At 46.9% G+C, this 22,183-nt stretch overlaps 1 pseudogene; it reads left to right on the top strand.

Annotated features, from left to right (window-relative positions):
* Positions 1 to 22,183, top strand: part of LOC100448280 (nuclear RNA export factor 3-like) — a 117,868-nt pseudogene that overhangs the window by 88,525 nt on the left and 7,160 nt on the right.

The following is a 22,183-nucleotide window of genomic DNA, read 5'->3' as shown; positions in this document are numbered from 1 at the left end:
TGTTGCAAAAAAACTAAACAAAAACAGAACCCCAACATCATGCAAGTCTGACGATAAGCATACTCTGCAAACGTGTTACCAAGATCAGCATCAACTTCAACGTGGTTTTTCTCAAACAGTAACGCTCCAAAAGAAGGCACTCTGCTTTCAGACAACAGAAAGTGCTTTCTTTTGGAGAATGACTGCATGAGATCTTCTCACTCCAAAACTCTGGGGTTTTTTGTTGGAATTTACCTTACCAGATTAAAATGAACACAAAAATAAAGATGCATTCATTGGCCAGGCGCGGTGGCTCACGCCTGTAATCCCAACACTTTGGGAGGCTGAGGTGGGCGGATCACGAGGTCAAGAGACCAAGGCCATCCTGGCCAACATGGTGAAACTCCATCTCTACTAAAAATACAATTCACCGCATGTGGTGGCGGGTGCCTGTAGTCCCAGCTACTCGGGAGGCTGAGGCAGGAGAATTACTTGAACCAGGAGGCAGAAGTTGCAGTAAGCTGAGATCGTGCCACTGCACTCCAGACTGGCAGCAGAGTAAGACTCCATCTCAAAAAAAATTAAAATTAAAATTAAAAAGGTGCATTCATTGCCCCTGTTTGCATGTTTTATGGAATCCAGAACATAAACCCCTGAAAGGACCACCTCCAGTTCCTTGCTCCAAAGGCTCAGCAGGTTAGCCGTATTCATCAAGGGGCAATCCTCCTGAGTTTTGTCCCCAAAGAGAAAAAGCAATGCCTACTACACATACCTTATATTTAACCAAGAGAATTGGGCTGGATTTCCAAGGATTTTGAGCCAGTGTTCACTTGAGTTCCAGCACAGGGACACACAGTCCTGACGGGAGCATCCAAAGTGGAATCTAAGATAATGTTTAAGAATATACATTTTTGTACACACAAATATCCTCCTCCAGGATAGACCATAGGCTAGGCCGTAAAAGCTCCTCAGTAAAATTTGACAGAACGGTAGGGAAAAAGAAAGAATGTACATTGTCACACACACGAACATTCTTCGGGACAGACCGCAGGTTAGGCTGTAAAACCTCAATAATTTTTTTTTTCTTGGACACTAAGTTAGGAAAAACAAATGCCCACCCCTAAACAACCAATCATTTCTAGTTCAAGTACATCTCAAATATACTGTTGACCTGAAATACAAAGTTAACCAGGTTTCCCTGCTCTGGGAAGCCCTCTTTGGTAATTCAGTTAAGGGTCTCCTTTGGAAGGTAATGGGTAGGAACATGGAGATGTCAGCCAAGGGAAGTGACCCTCAGGGATTCCCATGGATTATGCAGATGCCCTGCCAGATCCCAAACTTCCCCAAAAGATCCAGAGTCCAGGCAGGAAGGACCACTGGGCTCCAGAAACCAAATGAAGCGGCCTGGGCGGGAGTCTTTGTCATCAGATTCTTGGACTGAAAGACAGCCAGGGAGCAGAGTGAAAATCCCAGGGGCTCTCTCTCCCAGAAGACACCTGCTCTGTCCAGATCAAACCCAAAATGTCCCCAGCCAGTGATGCCTGGCACTCCTTTCCCCTCGGCTCACCCTGCCTGCATCGGTGCAGTGCCCTGGTGTTCCCAGTCCAAATGCATTCACTCCTTCCAGTGCCCCAGGAGGGTTCTCAGGGAGGAAGTTCTCAGGGAGGAAGATGGGGTCTCAGGGAGGAAGTTCTCAGGGAGGAAGTTCTCAGGGAGGAAGATGGGGTCTTCCACCCTTGTAAGCTTCCCAGACATCAGGGTCTGCCCGCCCCACTCCATTCCCAAAGGATGTTCTGTCAAGTTCTCCCAGCCTCCTGCTTCCCTCCAGGGACCACCCTTCAGTAGTAAGATTCACACTGCAGACAACCAGAACCAACCCATTATCCTCAATTACAGTGGTCACAACAGGCCACCCATTCAAAACTGATCTATGTGACATGCCCACAAGAGGCACATCCAGAGCTAGAGAGATGTGGAGCGGTTGCCAGAGTCTGAGTAGATGAGTGGGGTGGGAACTGACCGCAAACGGGTATAAGAGTGGAGTGATGAAAATCTTCTAAAACTAGAGTGGTGTTCGTTGCAAATATGCTAAACATTCACATTTCAGAGTCTACTTCAAAAGATTATTTCCTCAGTTCAGAAAGGTCGGAGATAGGGCTGGGCACGGAGGCTCACACCTGCAATCCTGACACTTTGGCAGGCCATGGTGGGTGGATCCTGGCCAACATGGTTAAACCCAGTATCTACAAAAATATAAAAATTAGACGGGCATGGTGGCATGCACCTGTAATCCCAGCTACTCACGAGGCTGAGGTTGCAGTGAGCCAAGATTGTGCCACTGGACTCCAGCCTGGGAGACACAGAGAGACTGACTGGATAAAAAGAGAATTGCTTGAACCCAGGAGGTGGAGGTCGCAGTGAGGGGAGATCACAGACTGTCAGAGCCTTCCTCTCTCCTTGCCTATGTGTGGGTTAATATTCGCCTGAAGTCCCAGCTACTAGGGTGCGCATAGGAGCACAGCCCAGTTTAGTCTGGGTGACACAGTGAGACCCTCATCTCTAAAATTTAAAAATTAAATCAAATGTGCAATTTTTTGACCTGTTCATGCATTTCGGCTGCATTTACCCAATAAAAACTCAGAGCCCATGCATTTCACCTCCGTGCTCTTGCTAAGCACTGCACATCCCATCAGCAAGGGACACTGAGGTCCCCTCCAACTCTACCTCAACCCAAGAGGTGTTCTATAAAGTAGTGCAGGCATAACTTCCATGGAGTAAGAGGTGTTAAGGGCTGGACGAACAGGCATTGCTCACTGTGGCAACAAGAGCTGCTGAACATCCCACCTGTTACTAGAGAGACCCTTCTAGGGTTCTAAAGGACCCTATTTTTGTGAAAATATCTGTGGTTTTGTCCCATGTGACATTCGTCACTGTGATTGAGATTGATTTTCTTTACAATAGTTTATATTAGGCACAGCAAACATTTTAGATCTTGCCAAGCAACCTGTATTTAGATGCGAGGTTTTGCCTGTTGGAATGGTACATTGGAATCGTTACCCACAGGAAATAGGATAAATGGTCCAGCTGTAGTCAAAAGGACTCACTAGGGTTGGCATTAGTGGTTGAGGGTTGAATCAACCACAAGCTTCTCACAGAGGAAGCAGGTCTATTCTGAGAAATGATGGCAAGTTGTCAGGAAGGAAAAATTTTCAGTGTCAGAGACAAGTAGATTAAAATAAAAAGACAAATGAACAGGAAAAAAAAATCCCCACTGGGGACTGCAGAACAAGACTGGATAGGCCGGGCGTGGTGGCTTTCGCCTGTAATCGCAGCACTTTGGGAGGCCGAGATGGGTGGATCACAGAGGTCAGGAGTTCGAGACCAGCCTGACAGACATGGTGAAACCCCATCTCTAGTAAAAACACAAAAATTAGCCAGTCATGGTGGCAGGCGCCTGTAATTCTAGCTACTTGGGAGGCTGGGGTGAGAGAACTCCTTGAACTCAGGAGGCAGAGGTTGCAGTGAGCTGAGATTGCACCATTGCACTCTAGCCTGGGTGACAAGGGCAAAGCTCTGTCTCAAAAAGACTAGATAGACTTGGAGGCTTATTTACTTTCTTAATGAAGGAAACATGGTTTCGATTCATTAAACTAAATTTATAGGAGGCCACTGTTTGACCAACACAAATGGTGTCTCTGGAACCAGGTGCCATGTAATGTATTTTTTTTAAGATGGGATCTTGCTATGTTGGCCCAGGCTGGAGTGCAGTGGGTATTCAAAGGTGTGATTAGTGCACGGTATAGCATTGAAATCAGGGTGAGGCCCCATCTCTACAAAAAATTGAAAAATCTACCAAATATGGTGGCACATCCCTATATTATAGCCCCAGCTACTTGGCAGGCTGGCATAGAGGACCAGTTCATCCCAGGAGTTCTAGGTCGGAAGGGCAACTGCATTCCAGCCTGGGCAGAGACCCCCATCTTGGAGAAAAAAACAAAACCTCACATCACCCAAGTCTGATTATAAGTATACTCTGCAGTTGTGTTACAAACATCAGCATCAACCTCAAGGTTGCTTTTCTCAAACAGTAACCCTCAAAAAGGAAGCACTTTCTTTCCTTTCAGACAACAGAAATTGCTTCCATCTTGAGTGTCACAGCAGGAGACAGTCTTGCTCCAGTACTCTGGGTGCTTATTGGTTTCCTTGGAGTCTAAAACCTTGACCAGGCTGAAATGAACACAAAAATAAAGATACAGCCAAACATTCATTTGCCCTGTTTGCATGTGTTCTGGAATCCCAAATTATAAGCCCATTAAATGAACATCTCGGGTTCCTTGCGTGAAAATCTCAACAGGTTGCCCTTATGAATCAAGAAGGAATCCTCCTGAGTTTTGTCCCCCAGAAGAAAAAGCAGCGACTACTATACATACCTTAAATTTAACCAAGAGAACTGGCTAGATTTATAGAGAACAGCAATGAATTTTGAGCCAAGTGTTCACCTAAGTTCCAGTACACGAACGTACAGTCCTGATGGGAGAATCCAAAATGGAATCTGAGCTGTTTAAGAATATACATTGTCAGTCAGGCGCGGTGGTGCGCACCTGTAATCCCAGCTACTTGGGAGGCTGAGGCAAGAGAATCGCTTGAACCCAGGAGGCAGAGGTTGCAGTGAGCTGAGATCACGCCATTGCACTCTAGCTTGGGCCACAAGAGTGAATCTCCGTTTCAAAAAAAAAAAAAAAAAGTACAAAAATTAGGAGTACACATGGTCAGCTTGGGCAGGGTAGCTCACGTCTGTAATCTCAGCACTTTGAGAGGCCGAGGCAGGACTCCTGAGGTCAGGAGTTCAAGACCCCCCTGGTCAACATGGCAAAACCCCGTCTCTACTAAAAATACAAAAATTAGCTGGGCATGGTGGAGGGTAATCCCAGCTACTCGGGAGGCTGAGGCAGGAGAATCGCTTGAACCCCGGAGGCGGAGGTTGCAGTGAGCTGAGATCATGCCACTGTACTCCAGCCGAGGCAACAAGAGTGAAACTCCATCTCAAAAAAAAAGAAAAAAAAGAATATACACTGTCATGCACACAAATATTATCCAGGATAGACCACAGGCTAGGCCATAAAACCTCAACAGAAATTGAAGAGAAATGTACAAGTATGAGTGGGGAGTGGTGGCTGACACCTGTAATTCTAACACTTTGGGAGGCTGAGGCAAGGAGGATGCTTGAGCCCCGGAGGTTGAGAGGCTGCAGTGAGCTGTGAACATGCCACTGCACACCAGTCTAGGCAAGAGTGAGACCTCATCTCTATTTGTATTAAATAAGTTATATTAAAAAAAAATTTACACTCCTGAAGACCTTTCAGGCAGGGAAATTCTCAGGCAATTTACTCACTCTAGCTTCATGAAATTACCAGGATGCTTATGACTATTTCCGTTAAAACGAATTTTTTAAGTACATTTCTTGGATCAACAGCATCCAGAAGTAAACACAGGAATCTGATTTCACACTTGTTTAAAAAACTATTAACATTGCCATCAACTTCGTTAGACGATTGCTCTCAAACTGTGAGCTTCAAGCCCTGGAGGTGCTTTTCATCCAGTTACAGAAAAACGCCCCCTGGCTTGAAATCACAGCCTGAGCTTCACTTCCCAAGGAGGGTTTGGGGCTTGAGCATTCTCACGGTCCATCTGAAATCAGAGTACAAACAAAAGGCATCCCAGAGCAGTCCACTCTCAATAATAAGCAGAATTAGGCAGAAGTAGGTAGAAGTTTCAAATAAGTTTGCAAACCAACTCAACGGACATCTACTGAACCCTCCCCAACATTCAAATGCACATGTAGCATAGGATGGGACAGATGTTATGAGACACATAATACAAGAGGCATACAACGGAGAAGGATTGAAGTATATTATGTTCAATCACCACCATGAAATGCAATTAGAAATCGTTGAAGACAGGCACGGTGGCTCACACCTCTTATCCCAGCACTTTGCGAGGCGGAGGTGGGCAGATCACCAGAGGTCAGGAGTTCGAGACCAGCCTGGCCAACATGGTAAAACCCTGTCTCTACTAAAAATACAAAAATTAGCTGGGTGTAGTGGCGGGCGCCTGTAATCCCAGCTACTGGGGATGCTGAGGCAGGAGACTTGCTTGAACCCGGGAGGCAGAGGTCGCAGTGAGCTAAGATCGCACCACTGCACTACAGCATGGGTGACAGAGAGAGACTCCTCTCAAAAAAAAAAAACTCTCAAATGGTCAGGCAGGATGGCTCAAGCCTGTAGTCCCAGCACTTTGGGAGGTGGAGGCAGGAGGATTGCTTGAGTCCAGGAGTTTGAGACCAACCCGGGCAACATAGTGAGACCCTGTCTAAATACATAAATAGATAGGCAGGCAATATGGTGAAACCCCATTTCTACTAAAAATACAAAAAATTGGCCAGGCGCAGTGGTGGCTCAAGCCTGTAATCCCAGCACTTTGGAAGGCAGAGGCAGGCAGATCACGAGATCAGGAGACCGAGACCATCCTGGCTAACACGGTGAAACCCCGTCTCTACTAAAAATACAAAAAAAATTAGCTGGGCGTGGTGGCGGGCACCTGTAGTCCCAGCTACTTGGGAGGCTGAGGCAGGAGAATGGCATGAACCAAGGAGGCGGAGCTTGCAGTGATCCAAGATCACACCGCTGCACTCCAGCCTGGGCGACAGAGCAAAACTTCATCTCAAAAAAAAAAAATTAGCCGGGCATGGTGGTGCACACCTGGAATCCCAGCTACTAGGGAGGCTGAGGCAGGAGAATCACTGAACCCAGGAGGCAGAAGTTGCAGTGAGCCAAGATTGTGCCACTGCACTCCAGTTTAGGCAACAAGAGCAAAACTCTGTCTCAAAAAAAAAAAGAAAAAAAGAAAATGCTTAGACATTTACATTGAGACCAAGAAAAATGGCTCCCTAGATCCCAACCCAGGTCTATGGCACCAAACAAAATCTGTAGGTGGGCTCCAACAAGCTGCTTCAGCCAAGCTTCTAGGTTTTTGTCATAAATTTAAGAACCTCTGGGCATGGGGGCATATGCATCTGTAATACCAGCTACTTGGAGGCTGAGGCAGGATGATCACTTGAGCTCAGGAGGTTGAGACTGCAGTGAGCTACAGTCACACCACTGCACTCAAGGCTGGAAGACAGAACCCCTGGTCCATGACATCCTGGGTAGAAACCAGGACATCTACTAAATAGATGGACTGGTATGGCGGGCAGGAGGGAAAGGAAACCTTCACAGGAAGCACTTTTTTTTTTTTTGAGTCTTGCTCTGTCACCCAGGTTGGAGTGCAGTGGCATTATCTTGGCTCATTGCAAACTCTGCCTCCTGGGTTCAAGCGATTCTCCTGTCTGCACCTCCCAAGTAGCTGGGATTACAGGCACATGCCACCATATCCAGCTAATTTTTGTATTTTTAGTAGAGACAGGGTTTCCAGTGCTCCGCCCACCTCCCAAAGTGCTGGGATTACAGGCCTGAGCCACCCCACCCGCCTTAGGAAGCACATACTAAGGAGCCAAGTTAACTGCAATTCCTGGGGTCTCAGAACAATGTTGCATAACAGACATTTTTGCTTTGCATTGGAGGGATTTTTGCCTGGGAGAGAGCTTAGAAAATGGAATGCATTCAGTGTGAGAAAGCTGATTGCAGCAGAGAGAAAAAGAAAAAATAGAAAAGCAAAGGCCAGTCCACCAGGTGCATCCATGTGGTGCAATGCGATGGGGGACTGGGGATGGGTTATGATGAGTATTCACAATTGACATCCCCAAAACTGGGTGCACTTTCCTTTCAAACCACAGAAAATGCCCCTCAGTTTTGAGGACCTCAGTCTGAATGTCATGTCTAACTTCAAACTCTTCCTACGTGGTTAACTCACACTAGGGTTTGCTGTCCTTACATTGAAGATGGAGGACGTTCACACAGCACTCATGCAGAAGCTCCCAGCCAGATCTTGAAAAAAAATAACCTCAAAGAATCCTCAGGCTGCCCAGGGAGTTGCTAGGAAAAGGCAGACACACCAACATTTACACAAACTCAGTTACATCACTAGTGGTAGGTTTCACATAAAAACCTTTGATTTATGAGAAGGCTATGCATGTGTTACACATCCAATCAGAACCAATCATGCACTCTAATCATACACTTTTATTTTGACTTTTTTTTTTTTTTGAGACGGAGTTTCACTCTTGTTGCCCAGGCTGGAGTGCAGTGGTGCGATCTCAGCTCACTGCAACCTCTGTACCCCACGTTCAAGCGATTCTCCTCCTCTACTCAGTCTCCGGAGTAGCTGGGACTTCAGGCGCCCGCCACTATGCCAGGCTAATTTTTATATTTTTAGTGGAGATGGGGTTTCATCATATTGGCCAGGCTGCTCTCGAACTCCTGACCTTGTGATCCGCCCACCTCAGCCTCCCAAAGTGCTAGAATTACAGGCAGGAGCCACGGCACCTGGCCGTTTTTGGTTTTAAATTTCTCAGCATTACCTGTCAAGGAATCCAAGTGTACATTTCCACAGTCCTGTCTATGAACACAGAAGAATGAGTGACTGGCAGCAAACTGATGGTTCAATGCTATGATAGGAGCAAGTGGGCTTCAAAACTATTCTAATACCTGTCCTTTTTTTTTTTTTTTTGAGACAGAGTCTCGCTCTGTCGCCCAGGGTGGAGTGCAGTGGCACAATCTCGGCTCACCACAAGCTCCGCCTTCTGGGTTCACGCCATTCTCTTGCCTCAGCCTCCCCAGCAGCTGGGACTACAGGCGCCTGCCACCACGCCCAGCTAATTTTTTTGTATTTTTTTAGTAGAGACGGGGTTTCACCGTGTTAGCCAGAATGGTCTCGATCTCCTGACCTCGTGATCCACCCGCCTCAGCCTCCCAAAGTGCTGGGATTACAGGCGTGAGCCACAGCGCCCGGCCTCGACTTGCTTCTTTCACTGTGTTCTGTGACTTGTCTCAAAATTCTTTCCAGCAAAGAAAGATAGGGATTGGGTGCCTCTTTTCCGGCAACGGTATGACCAGGGCTATCCCTGAGTCCAAGCTGCTACGGAACCCAGCCTCACAACCCAGAGACCGTGGGTTCCTTAAAGCTGGACTGAAGTCCAGTTTATGGTGCAGAACAAGCACCACAGTTTAGCTTTTACCTGCAGTGGCTCCTGGAGCCCCCCTCCCCACCATGGTGTTTTTTCGGTGCTCGCCTCAGTCATTGGACCTCAGCTATGACAGCACTTTCATTCTGGCACCAGAAAGTGCCCCCAAGGCTGAGCGCCACAGACTGAGAAGTACCCTCCCTGTATTGTCCAGTACCTGGAAACTGCAAGCACATCCTCTATGCAGAAGATAAGAGATTTAAAACTGACATCTGAATATTGCTCAATAGCGAAAGGTAGATTGAGCATTCTCTCCAGTTCTCAGGAACAATGCAGAGCCTTGTAATGCAAATCCTAGGCCTGCCAGGTGGCTCATGCCTGTAATCCCAGCACTTTGGGAGTCCCCAGCCTGAATAACACCTTCCTGAATGACACCTTTTAAATTAGGTGGACAGGCCCGGTGTGGTGGCTCGCCTGTAATCCTAGCAGTTTGGGAGGCCAAGGCATGAGGACTGCTTGAGCACAGGACTTCGAAATCAGCCTGGGAAACATACTGAGACCCCTTATCTACAAAAAATGCAAAAATTAACTGGGTATGGTGGTACGCACTTATAGTCCCAGCTACTCAGGAGGCGGAGGTAGATCACTTGAATCTGGAAGGCAGAGGTTGCAGAGAGCCAAGATCTGGCCACTGCCCTCTGGGAACAGGTGTAGTCTCAGCTACTCGGGAGACTGATGCAGGAGAATTGCTTAAACCCAGGAGGTGGAGGTTGCCGTGAGCTCCCACAACCGCACTCCAGGCTGGACAACAGAGTGAGATCCTGTCTCAAAAAAATGAAAAATATTTTTTCTCTACAAGATTACATTTAATTGGCAACTACCTAGCTTTGAACCAGCAAGGGGAAAAGTAACAGAATGGCATGTCTGTCTCACTAACTTTTTGTTTTTTTGAGACAGGTTCTTGCTCTGTCTCCCAGGCTGGAGAGCAGTGGCACAATCATCGGCTCACTGCAGCCTCAACATCCCTGGTCATACACAACTGTAGCATTTTGGCTAAACCAGCATGGCTTACAGATAACAAGTAGACTCTTATCTTAAAAAAAAAAAAAAAAAAAAAAAAGAGTCTTGCTCTGTTGCCCAGAATGGAGTTCAGTGGCGCGATCTCAGCTCACTGCAACCTCCGCCTACTGGGTTCAAGCAATTCTCCTGCCTCAGCCTACCAAGTAGCTGGGACTACAAGCATGCGCCATCATGCCCAGCTAATTTTTTGTATTTTTAGTAGAGATGGGGTTTCACCATGGTGGCCAGGCTGGTCTCGAACTCCTGACCTTGTGATCCACCCTCCTCAGCCTCCCAAAGTGCTAAGATAATAGGCGTGAGCCACTGCGTCCTGCCACGATAGTTCTTTCAATGGTAAGACTAGTTGAAAACCTGAGTTAGATGTGTATCTCTAATCTTAGTGATATTTAAATGTAAATAAAAAATGTTATGTCTGGAACATACTTGGGCTGCTTGGGATGTATTCAGATAAATACTATGATAAATAATTTATAAATAAATACTATTTATTTACTAATAAGGCTATTCAGAAAGGTAAAATCCCTATGTCTCCAGGTTGACATAGAAATTTTCTACTGGCCAGAAAGCTGCATCCGTATGACTGGCCAGTTGCTTCTGGTTCAACAAGGACCTAACCTGCCAATCACACAGGACAGCTGGGGGCTGACATTCCAAATTGTAATCTTTCCTAGGCACAGAGGTTTAGCAGGCCTCTGGTTTAATAACACACGAGAGTAACTGCTTGAAGTAGCAAGACACTCACTCACAAAGCACCTATAAAGTTAGTACTTATGGTCTGGAAATAGCCACATTGTAAGCTGACCACCAATTCTAATTACCAAATATTGGCAGGGCACAGGGGATCATGCGTGTAATCCCAGCACTTTGGGAGGACGAAGCAGGAGGATTGAGCCCAGGCCTCAGCTTGCTTCTTTCACTGTGTTCTGTGACTTGCCTCGAAAGTCTTTCCAGCAAGAGATCCAAGAACCCGCTTTTGGGGTCTGCATTGGTTGCCTCTTTTCTGGCAACGGTGTGACCCGGGCTATCCCTGAATCCAAGCATTACAGCTGCTGCGGAACCCAGCCTCACATCCCACAGACCCTGGCCATTTCTTGAAAGCTGGACTGAAGTCCAGTTTATGGCGCAGAGCAAGCACCACAGTTTAGCTTTTACCTGTAGTGGCTCCTGGAGCCCCCCTCCCCACCATGGTGTTTTTTCGGTGCTCGCCTCAGTCATTGGACCTCAGCTATGACAGCACTTTCATTCTGGCACCAGAAAGTGCCCCCAAGGCTGAGCGCCACAGACTGAGAAGTACCCTCCCTGTATTGTCCAGTACCTGGAAACTGCAAGCACATCCTCTATGCAGAAGATAAGAGATTTAAAACTGACATCTGAATTTTGCTCAATAGTGAAAGGTAGATTGAGCATTCTCTCCAGTTCTCAGGAACAATGCAGAGCCTTGTAATGCAAATCCTAGGCCTGCCCTGGGGCTCATGCCTGTAATCCCAGCACTTTGGGCGTCCTCAGTCTGAATAACACCTTCCTGAATAACACCTTTTAAATTACTTTCTGTTTTCTTTTTCTTTTTTTCTTAGTCTTGCTCTGTCGCCCAGGCTGGAGTGCCATGGCGCAATCATCAGCTCACTGCAGCCTCTTGCCTCCTGGGTTCAAGCAATTCTCCTGCCTCAGCTTCCCAAGTAGCTGGGATTACAGGCGCGTGCCACCACACCTGGCTAATTTTTGTATTTTTAGTAGAGACAGGGTTTCACCATATTGGCCAGGCTGGTCTCGAACTCCTGACCTCGTGATCCACCCACCTCAGCCTCCCAAAGTGCTGGGATTACAGACGTGAGCCACCGCACACGTCCAGCACCTTTTAAATTACGTGGACAGGCCTGGTGTGGTGGCTCACCTGTAATCCTAGCAGTTTGGGAGGCCAAGGCAGGAGTGCTTGAGCACAGGACTTCAAAACCAGCCTGAGAAACATACTGAGGCCCCCTTCTCTACAAAAGTTTTAAAAATCAGCTGGGTGTGTTTGTGCACACCTATAGTCCCAGCTACTCAGGAGACGAAGGTGGATCACTTGAGTCGGGAAGGCAGAGGTTGCAGAGAGCCAAGATCTGGCCACTGCACTCCACTCTGGGCAACAGAGTGAGACCTTGTCTCTTTAAAAAGTAAAGAAAAGAAAAAAAACTGCCTTTGTGGACACCTAAATAAAAAATAAAATGAGCCTAAAATCTACTGGGTGCAGTGGTCAGAGGCCGAGGTGAGAGGATGTTTGTGCCCAGGTGTTGATGACCAGCCTAGACAATGTTGGGAGACCCTAACCCTACAAAAAAAAAAAAAAAGTGGGGGGGGGAAGGGGGGAGGGATAGCATTAGGAGATATACCTAATGCTAAATGACGAGTTAATGGGTGCAGCACACCAACATGGCACATGTATACGTATGTAACAAACCTACACATTGTGCACATGTAACCTAAAACTTAAAGTATAATAATAAAAAAATAAAATAAATAGCTGAGTATGGTCGTGCATGCCTGCCATCTGAATTACACGGGACGCTGGGGTGAGGGAGGTTGAGGCTACTGTGAGTCATGATCTCACCACTGCACTCCAGCCTGGGAGACAACCCCATCTGGGCAACACAGTGAGACTCAATCACTAATTGAACAAAATCCAAAAATTTTAAAAAATCAATAATGCAGTCCAGGAATGGTGGCTCACACCTGTAATCCTAGCACTTTGGGAGGCTGAGGAGGGCAGATCACTTGAGGCTCAGAGTCTGAGACCTGGCCAACATGGTGAAACCCCACCTCTACTAAAAATACAAAAACAATCAACTGGGTATGGTGGTGCATGCCTGTAATCCCAGCTACTCAGGAGGAATGAGGCAGGAGAATCACTTGAATCCAGGAAGCGGAGGTTGCTGCACTCCAGCCTGGGCAACAAGAGTGAAACTCTGTCTCAAAAAAAAAGAAAAAAGAGTATTGGGGCAGAGAATCAAGGTGTGGGAGTCATGACTACAAATAGAGAGGACTCAGTGTTGGAGATTTTAGGGGGACTCTTACAATCTAAATGTGAGGCTCATGTGACTACGTGGGAAGTACAGAAACGCCATGGGAAGCCAATACTTACTGAACTCTGGGAGGACTTCCCATCCTGAGGGTGAAAGGCAGGGCAGGGGCCCTGGAGCTGTTTTATACCCCAGGGACCACCCACAGATGGAGAATGGATTAAAGTCTGGCCACACCCACTTTTTGCCCTCCAGCCTCCTCCCTGAATTTGATTTTCCTAGCTTCTGTAAATGCATGTTTTTCTTTCTTTCTTTTTTTTTTTTTTTTTTTGAGAGGGAGTCTCACTCTGTCACCCAGGCTGAAATAGCATGATCTTGGCTCACTGTGACCTCCACCCCCCAGGTTCAAGTGATTCTCCTGCCTCAGCCTCCACAGTAGCTGGGATTACATGCATGCAATACCCCTCTACGGGGTCTTGCTCTGTAGTCAGGCTGGAGTGCAGTGGAGTGATCTCGGCTCACTGCAACCTCCACCTCCCGGGTTCAAGTGATTCTCCTGCCTCAGCCTCCCTAGTAGCTGGAATTACAGGCGCGTGCCACCACGCCCGGCTAATTTTTGTATTTTTAGTAGAGACGGGGTTTTTCCATGTTGGTCAGGCTGGTCTCAAACTCCCGACCTCAGGTGATCCGCCCGCCTCGGCCTCCCAAAGCACTGGGATTACAGGCATGAGCCACCACACCTGGCACCCAGCTGACTTTTATCTTATTTATAGAAACGGGGTCTCACTATGCTTCCCAGGCTAACCAGTCTGGTGCAGGTGCTCACCAACAAAGCCAGCTAATTTTTTAAAATTTTAGTGGAGATGAAGTCTCACTTTTTTGCCCAGGCTGGTCTCAAACTACTGAGCTCAAGTGATCTGCCTGCTTCGGCCTCCTAAAGTTCTGGGATTATAGGCATGAGCCACCGCGCCTGGCCTTCGAATAAATTTAGACTTATAGAAAAGTTGCAAAAAGTACAGAAAGTTCTCTATGTTCTCCACCCAGTTTCCTTTAATGTCCATATTTTACATTAGATTTGCCATGACTAGGAAATAAACAATACCACTGTCCCAATTCCAGAGCTTATTATGATTTCCCATTTTTCTATTTTGTGTCCCAGGTAGAACCTCTCATTGGGATTCCTTGTCATTTCTAAGACCATCTACTCTATTTATTTCTTTGTAATAAATACAAATACAAATAAATATAAATACACCACGCCCGGCTAATTCTTTGTATTTTTAGTAAAGACGGGGTTTCACCATGTTAGCCAGGATGGTCTCGATCTCCTGACCTCGTGATCCGCCCGCCTCGGCCTCCCAAAGTGCTGGGATTACAGGCGTGAGCCACTGTGCCTGGCCCATCTACCCTATTTCTGTTGTTCTGTTTCATTTTATTGATATCACCTTATTGCTATTACAATTGTCTTAGGTGTTTGGTCGTTTATTTTCTCTCTCCTACTGATCGATAATGCTCCGCAAAGACAGAGACCTGGCACATCCCTTTTAAATTCTGAGTTTCCCAGCGCGCGGAACAGGGCTTGATTTCTGACAGGTAGTGTAGTGGGTTTGATTCCTGCACAAAAATCTGCTTAACTGCAGGCCTAGACTATAACTCTAGGAGGGTGGAGACCCAGTCTCCCTCCCACCACGGTGTCCCCAGTACTAACATGGAACCTACCCTGAAGCCCAGTCAATACTCTTGAAATGAATGATGGGCTGAACAGATGCTAAAGTCACAGACAAGCATCATTTAATCTTGTAATTATCAACCCCAGTTGACACATGGGGGAAACAGGCTCAATGCTGGCCTGATTTGTCCCTCCTCAAGCAAACAAAACAAAAGAAAACATGGCTGAGAAGTAGAGAAGTCAAAATTAAAACCCAGGAGGCTAAGATTTAGCCTTTAAAGCCGAGCTTAATTAATCCTAACCATGGGTGACAGAGCTATGCCGCCAGCCTCGTCTCACTTCACCCCAGATGTGCGGGTCATTTGTTAATTTTTTTATTTAAAAAAAATTGTTTTAATTATTATTGTTTTTTTGAGATGGAGTTTCACTCTTGTTGCCCAGGCTAGAGTGCAGTGGTATGATCTTGGCTCACTGCAGCCTCCGCCTCCAGGGGTCAAGTGATTCATCTGCCTCAGCCTCCCGAGTCACTGGGATTACAGGCGCGCACCACCATGCCTGGCTAATTTTTTTATTTTTAGTAGAGATGGGGTTTCACCATGTTAGCCAGCCTGGTCTCAAACTCCTGGCCTCAAGTAATACACATACTTCGGCCTCCCAAAGTGCTAGCTCACTTCAGCCTCAACCTCCTGACCTTAAGGGATCCTCCCACTTCAGCCTCCTGAGTCGAGTTGTTGGGATTATAGGAATGAGCCACCACACCCAGCTACGTGTTTTTTAATTTTTAGATCTCCTTGTGTTACCCAGGCTGATCTGGAACTCCCAAGCTCAAGCAATCCTCCCATCTCAGCCTCCCAAAGTGCTGGGATTACAGTCCTGAGTTACCACACCCAGACAATTACTAGAAGAGTCAATGTTGTCACCACTCCCTAATTTCTGTATGTAATATCCTCCCAACCAGGACACCCTACCCCCTCCCCTCAAAGTTCCTCCACTTGGCCAATATCCTTTCATCTATTCAATTCACAATTTAAAGTCACCTCTTCAAGAGGAAGCCAGCACTCTTGTACCAGGTGATGGCCCCTGTCACAGCAGCCTATAAATCTGCTCACAGTACAGTACAATTGACGTGGAATCATCAGTTGCAATAATTATCTGTGCACGCCTTTGCTTAGTATTTACCTTCCTGGGGTTTATAACACACCCACACGCATGTGGAGGACCATGATTCTCTCCTCCCAACACGGTCTAAGCGTCTGTGAAAGGTAATACTTTCCTCAGTTTGACTCCAGACTGGAACCTTGCCTGGCCAGAGCCAGGTGCTCAAAATGAACATTAATTGGAATATGAAGAAATAACAAAGAATGGGCAGGAGGCGGAAGGGCATCAGGACAAATAGCTAATGGCTGTGAGGCTTAATACCTGGGTCATATAGGTTCAGCAAACCACCACGGCACGCATTTACCTATGTAGCAAACCTGCACATCCTGCACGTGTATCCCAGAACTTAAATGAAAAAAGAAAGAAGTAACAGAATGAGGGCCTGGCGCAGTGGCTCACGCCTGTAATCCCAGCACTTTGGGAGGCCGAGGTGGGCAGATCACTTGAGACCAGGAGTTGGAGACCAGCCCGGCCAACGTGGCAAAACCCCGTCTCTACCATAAATACAAAAAATTAGCCGGGCGCAGTGGCACATGCCTGTATTCTCAGCTGCTTGGGAGGCTGAGGCACTAAAATCACTCAAACCCCAGGAGGCGGAAGTTGCAGCGAGCCGAGATCGCGCCAGTGTACTCCAGCCCAGGTGACAGAGTGAGACTCTGTTTCAAAAAAGAAAAAAGAAAAGAAATAAGGCCGGCTGCAGTGGCTCACGCCTGTAACCCCAGCACTTTGGGAGGCCGAGGCGGGTGGATAACAAGGTCAGAAGTTCGAGACCAGCCTGGCCAACATGGAGAAACCCCATCTCTATTAAAAATTTAAAAAATAAGCCGGGTGTGGCGGCGGGCGCCTGTAATCCCAGCTACTCGGGAGGCTGAGGCAGGAGAATCGCTTGAACCCGGGCGGTGGAGGCTGCAGTGAGCGGAGATCGCGCCATTGCACTCCAGCCCGGGCGACAGTGCCAGACTCCGTCTCAAAAAAAAAGATAAATAAATAAAAGAAAGAAAGAAAGGAAAGAAAGAAAGAAAGAACAGAATGAACAAGACAAAAGCTTTTTAATGCAAATTTGAAAGCTAGTGGAGGGTTTGGGAAACCAGAGAGGCCCGCAGGGATCAGGGCTATTTCAGGGCTGATTTGCAAGACACTGAACTTTACCCTAATTCTATAGTCGTCCCACCCTCTCCAAACACTCCTAAATACAGGCCAGCGCTCTCTGAATGAAGTTTTCTTTCTCTCTTTTTCCAAATACCCAGCCTTCAAAGAGATGAATGGATTTCTTTGTGACACTGTTTTAGAACCTTCACTCCTTAAACTCTTCATTCTTCCTGAAAATCTTTCATGGATCACCTCGGGGCTATAATCCCATTCTGTGGAGAGCAGGAAGTTTTTTAAAAGGTCTCCAGTCACTTTTTAGCCGGGGGGGAGAGGCGAAACCAAGGGAAGTTGGGAGAGAGAAATTCTTCCTTTCTTTTTTTTTGAGACAGAGTCTCACTGCCTCCCAAGCTAAAGTTCAGTGATACAATCAAGGCTCACTGCAGCTTCAACCCGCTCCTGGGTTCAAGCAGTCCTCCTACCTTTGACTGCCAGTAGCTGGGACTACACCATGCGTCTGTAATTTTTTTATTTTTTGTAGAGACGGGGGCAGTGGGGAGGGTTCTCACTATGTTGCCCAGGCTGGTCTTAAACTCCTGGGCTCAAGTAATCCACCTGCCTCGGCCTCCCAAAATGTTGGGATTACAGGCGTGAATCACCTCAGCTCACCTCAGCTTTAATACTGAATATTAAGCTCCTTGAGAAGTTGGATATATCCATTTTGTCCACCGAGGCATCCTGATACTTAAAAGGATTCCATATGTGTTTTCAGTTCTGGGTTTAGAATGTCTTCATCTACATGAGGAAAAGCACCTCCACTTCTTGTATTTGTCTCAAAAGTCACCTTTGATTTAGTGATTCCTCAGAAAGTTAAATACCACTTCAGTTAAGTTTGGGGGGGGAAAGTTAAACACAGAATTACAGAATGATCTACTGGGCGCGGTGGCTCATGCCTGTCATCCCAGCACTTTGAGAGGCTGTGGCGGGCGGATCACGAGGTCAGGAGTTCGAGACCAGCCTGGCCAACATGGTGAAACCCCGTCTCTACTAAAAATACAAAAAAAAAAAAAAAAAAAAAAAAAAATTAGCAGGGTGTGGTGGCAGGCGCCTGTAATCCCAGCTCCTCACTGCAGGAGAGTCATTTGAGCCCAGGAGGCAGAGGTTGCAGTGAGCCGAGATCACACCATTGCACTCCAGCCTGGGAGTGAGACTCCATCTGCCCCCCTGCAAAAAAAAAAAAAAAAAAAGGGGGGGGAATTGCAGAATGATCTAGCAATGTCACCCCTAGGTATATCCAAAAGAAGTGAAACAGGGTCTTTTTTACTCAGGGCTACCTTATCTCTCCAGTAAAAAACAGGGTTTGGGCCAGCGTGGTGGCTCGTGCCATTAATTCCAACACTTTGGGAGGCCAAGGTGGGTGGATCACCTGAGGTCAGGAGTTCAAGACCAGCCTGGCCAACATGGTAAAACCCTATCTCTACTAAAAATACAAAAATTAGCCAGGCATGGTGGCACGCACCTGTAATCCCAGCTCTTCAGGAGGCTGAGGCAGGAGAATTGCTTGAACCTGGGAGGCGGATGTTGCAGTGAGCCAAGATCACGCCACTGCACTCCAGCCTGGGTGACAGAGCAAGACTCTGTCTCCAAAAAAAGTTTGATTTGGTACTATCACAGAGATCATAATTTAAAAAAATCAAAAAAAATATATGTATACACATACAATTACAAATAAATAAATAAATAATAAAATAAAGTTTGACTTTTTCCCCAACTAACATTTGACTTCATATAATTCAGTTCCATTTAAATGAGTTCAGAAGCTTCTAGGCTGTGGAAAGGGGCTCCCTCTCCTGGTTAAGATCTGCCAGCTCTTACAATTTCCCTTTCAGGTCTACAAACTACTCCGTCCGCCCTTGTGCAGCCGTCACAGCCCTCCCTGCTTATCTCAAGACAGACTCTAGGTTAACTGGTGAATAGAGCTTTACTGAGCTATGTGCAGAGAAAACACGGAAGATTACAGCACAAAAAGAAACAACGGAAGCCCGAATATCAGATGTCATTGTTCAGAAATTCATCAGGTTTAATGCATTCCCTGGGGTCTCACAGACTGTCCTTTGGTCCTTTTCCACCTTTTTTTTTCCTTAAATACTCTCCTATCCAGCCTCTCTCACCTTGTAGCCCCATCCGTACCCGCTGTGATGGTAGGACCCATTATTTCCTGAGCAAATCTGATCTACCTCTTCTGAAGATTCCAGCTCTCAAACAACTGACATCTCTGGTTCTCAGTCCATTTTGCATTGGAACAATCTTTCCACACCAGAGGGGATCCCTTTTTAGGTTACTATGCCCAACAGTTCTCACTTTATCTTCAATTCTCCATTCCAGGCTATGTTTTGGAAATTGTCTTTCATAGCTATAAGACAGAGAAAGGCTATGCAAAACTACATAACATGGCTACATAATACCAACATTTATTTATTTACTTACTTTTTTTTTTTTTTTTTAAACGGAGTCTCACTCTGTCACCCAGGCTGGAGTGCAATGGCACAATTTCAGCTCACTGCAACCTCCGCCTCCTGGGTTCAAGCGATTCTCCTGCCTCAGCCTCCTGAGTAGCTGGGACCACAGGCGCCTGCCACCACACCTGGCTAATTTTTTTATATTTTTAGTAGAGACGGGGTTTCGCCATGTTGGCCAGGCTGGTCTCGAACTGACCTCTGGTGATCCGCCAGCCTTGGCCTCCCAAAGTGCTGGGATTACAGGCGTGAGCCACCGCGCCCAGCCATGGAGAGGCAGTTTCCATAAACAAGACCAAACCCATGTTAACACAGAGAAAGCGCCAAAAACCTCCAGAGAAAAGAACAGAGGGAAACAGGCCAGACTGGACCTTAGGGAGCTGCTAGTTCAAGATCTGCATAAAATAAGAGGAGACGTGGCTGCTGAATTTGATTCAGAGTCAATGCAATGCCCCTTCCTCCTGATTCAGTTTCACTATGAGAAAATGCAGGCCCACATCTTTGTGGAGAATGCCAGCATCGCCTAGGCACTAAAGAATGTCAGTGGCAAGATTAGGGACGAGGATAACAAAAAGATATCAATCTTTGTCAACCCTGCTGATATGCCCTGCAGAGAAAGCTGAAGTCGGAAAAGGCAAAGCAGATAAAGCTGATGGTGAAGAAGCGATGTGATTCCTCCCAGTCCAGTCTTGACAGCCAGAGACTCCCCTTTGACCCAGACCTGGTGACCAGTGACTCTAAGATGGCACTGAAACCTAGAAAGTGCATGGCTGCCTTTCTGCACGTCCTCCAAGACAACATGCCTGAGGCGGAGTCTGTAGGACAGATGGACAGGGGAAAGGGCTGGAGCCAGGAGACATGTGTGCAGACAGGAACTTCCTGTCTACCACTTTCCTGGACAAACAAGTCTAGCAACATAACCTCCATCCTGGAATTGTTCCCCAAATTATTATGCCTGGATGGCCAGCCATCACCTAGACCAACTCTGTGTGGTATTGAAGCCCTCAAGGTTACCAACTTGCAAGGGAAGCTTCTTTGGATCTGACATGCTGCAGAATCTGCTCCTGCAATTTCTGCAGTAATAATTGCTTGATCTACGTCTACGGAGATTGACAGGGTCTCCTAGCTGCTTACCATGACGGGGCCTGCCTCTGCCTGACCACTCCCCTCACCCAGAGAAACCAGCCTGGTACAGGTACTTCAAAAATAGCAGGAAGGCTGGGTATGGTGGCTCATGCCTCTAATCCCAGCACTTTGGGAGGTCGACGAGGGTGGATCACCTGAAGTCAGGAGTTCAAGACCAGCCTGGCCAACATGGTGAAACCCTGTCTCTACTTAAAAAATGAAATTTAAAAACATACAAAAAAAAAAGAAAATTAGCCAGCGATGTGGCATGAGCCTGTAATCCCAGCTACTTGGAAGCCTGAGGCAGGAGAATCACTTGAATCTGGGGTGCAGACGTTGCAGTGAGCCAAGATCCCGCCACTACACTCCAGCCTGGGTGACAGAGTGAGACTCCGTCTCAAAAAAATAAGATTTAAAAAGTCCAGACCGGTCAACATAGTGAGACCCCATCTCTATAAAAAAATAAGAGTGGTGTTGTCTGTTATGTCAAAAAAAAAAAACTTTTTTTAAAAGCGGCTGGACATGGTGGCTCCCACCTGTAATCCCAACACTTTGGGAGGCCGAGGAAGGCGATCACCTGAGGTCAGGAGTTCAAGATCAGCCTGGGCAACATGGCAAAACCCTGTCTCTACAAAAAAAAAAAAAAAAATACAAAAATTGGCTGGGTGCAGTGGCTCACACCTGTAATCCCAGCGCTTTGGGAAGCCGAGGCGGGCAGATCATTTGAGGTCAGGAGTTCGAAACGAGCCTGGCCAACATGGCAAAACCGCATCTCTACTAAAAATACAAAAATTAGGCGGGCGTAGTGGCGGGCGCCCGTAATCCCAGCTACTTGAGAGACTGAGACAGGAGAATTGCTTGTACCCGGGAGGTGGAGGTTGCAGTGAGCCGAGATTGCGCCATTGCACTCCAGCCTGCGCAACAGAGCAAGACTCAGTCTCAAAAAACATAAAACAAACAAAGAAAAAAAAATTAGTCAGGCGTGGTGGCAGGCATCTGTGATCACAGCCACTCAGGAGGCTGAGGTGAGAGGATCACTTGACCCCAGGAGGCAGAGGCTGCAGTGAGCCAAGATTGAACCATTACACTACAACCTGGGCAACAGAGTGAGACCCTGTTTCCAAAAAAAAAAAGAAAAAGAAGAAAAGAAGACCCCTTTTCCAATGATAGGGTGGAATGGCACAGGGCGTGTATCTTACTGTGAGCCCATACATTGCCAGATCTCCATCTTGCCACTGATGGCACGATGAACGGTGCATGCCAGCACTGACTGGTTTGGACCAATTGCTAGATCTCCATTGTAAATACCCAACATCCTGCTCTTCTTTGAACTGGGTTACCTTGGTGACTGTACCTATGGTGTGTCCTGAAGGCAGTGACCTTTCACCAATGTCCACCCAGGGCACTCATGAGGAGAATCCGTGTGGTCTGGAGATGGAAGTTTGGAGAGGATTAA

The sequence above is a fragment of the Pongo abelii genome, chromosome 20 (genome assembly GCF_028885655.2).
Source record: "Pongo abelii isolate AG06213 chromosome 20, NHGRI_mPonAbe1-v2.0_pri, whole genome shotgun sequence".
Classification (NCBI taxonomy): Eukaryota; Metazoa; Chordata; class Mammalia; order Primates; family Hominidae; genus Pongo; species Pongo abelii.
This window is presented reverse-complemented; position numbering and strand designations above follow the sequence as displayed.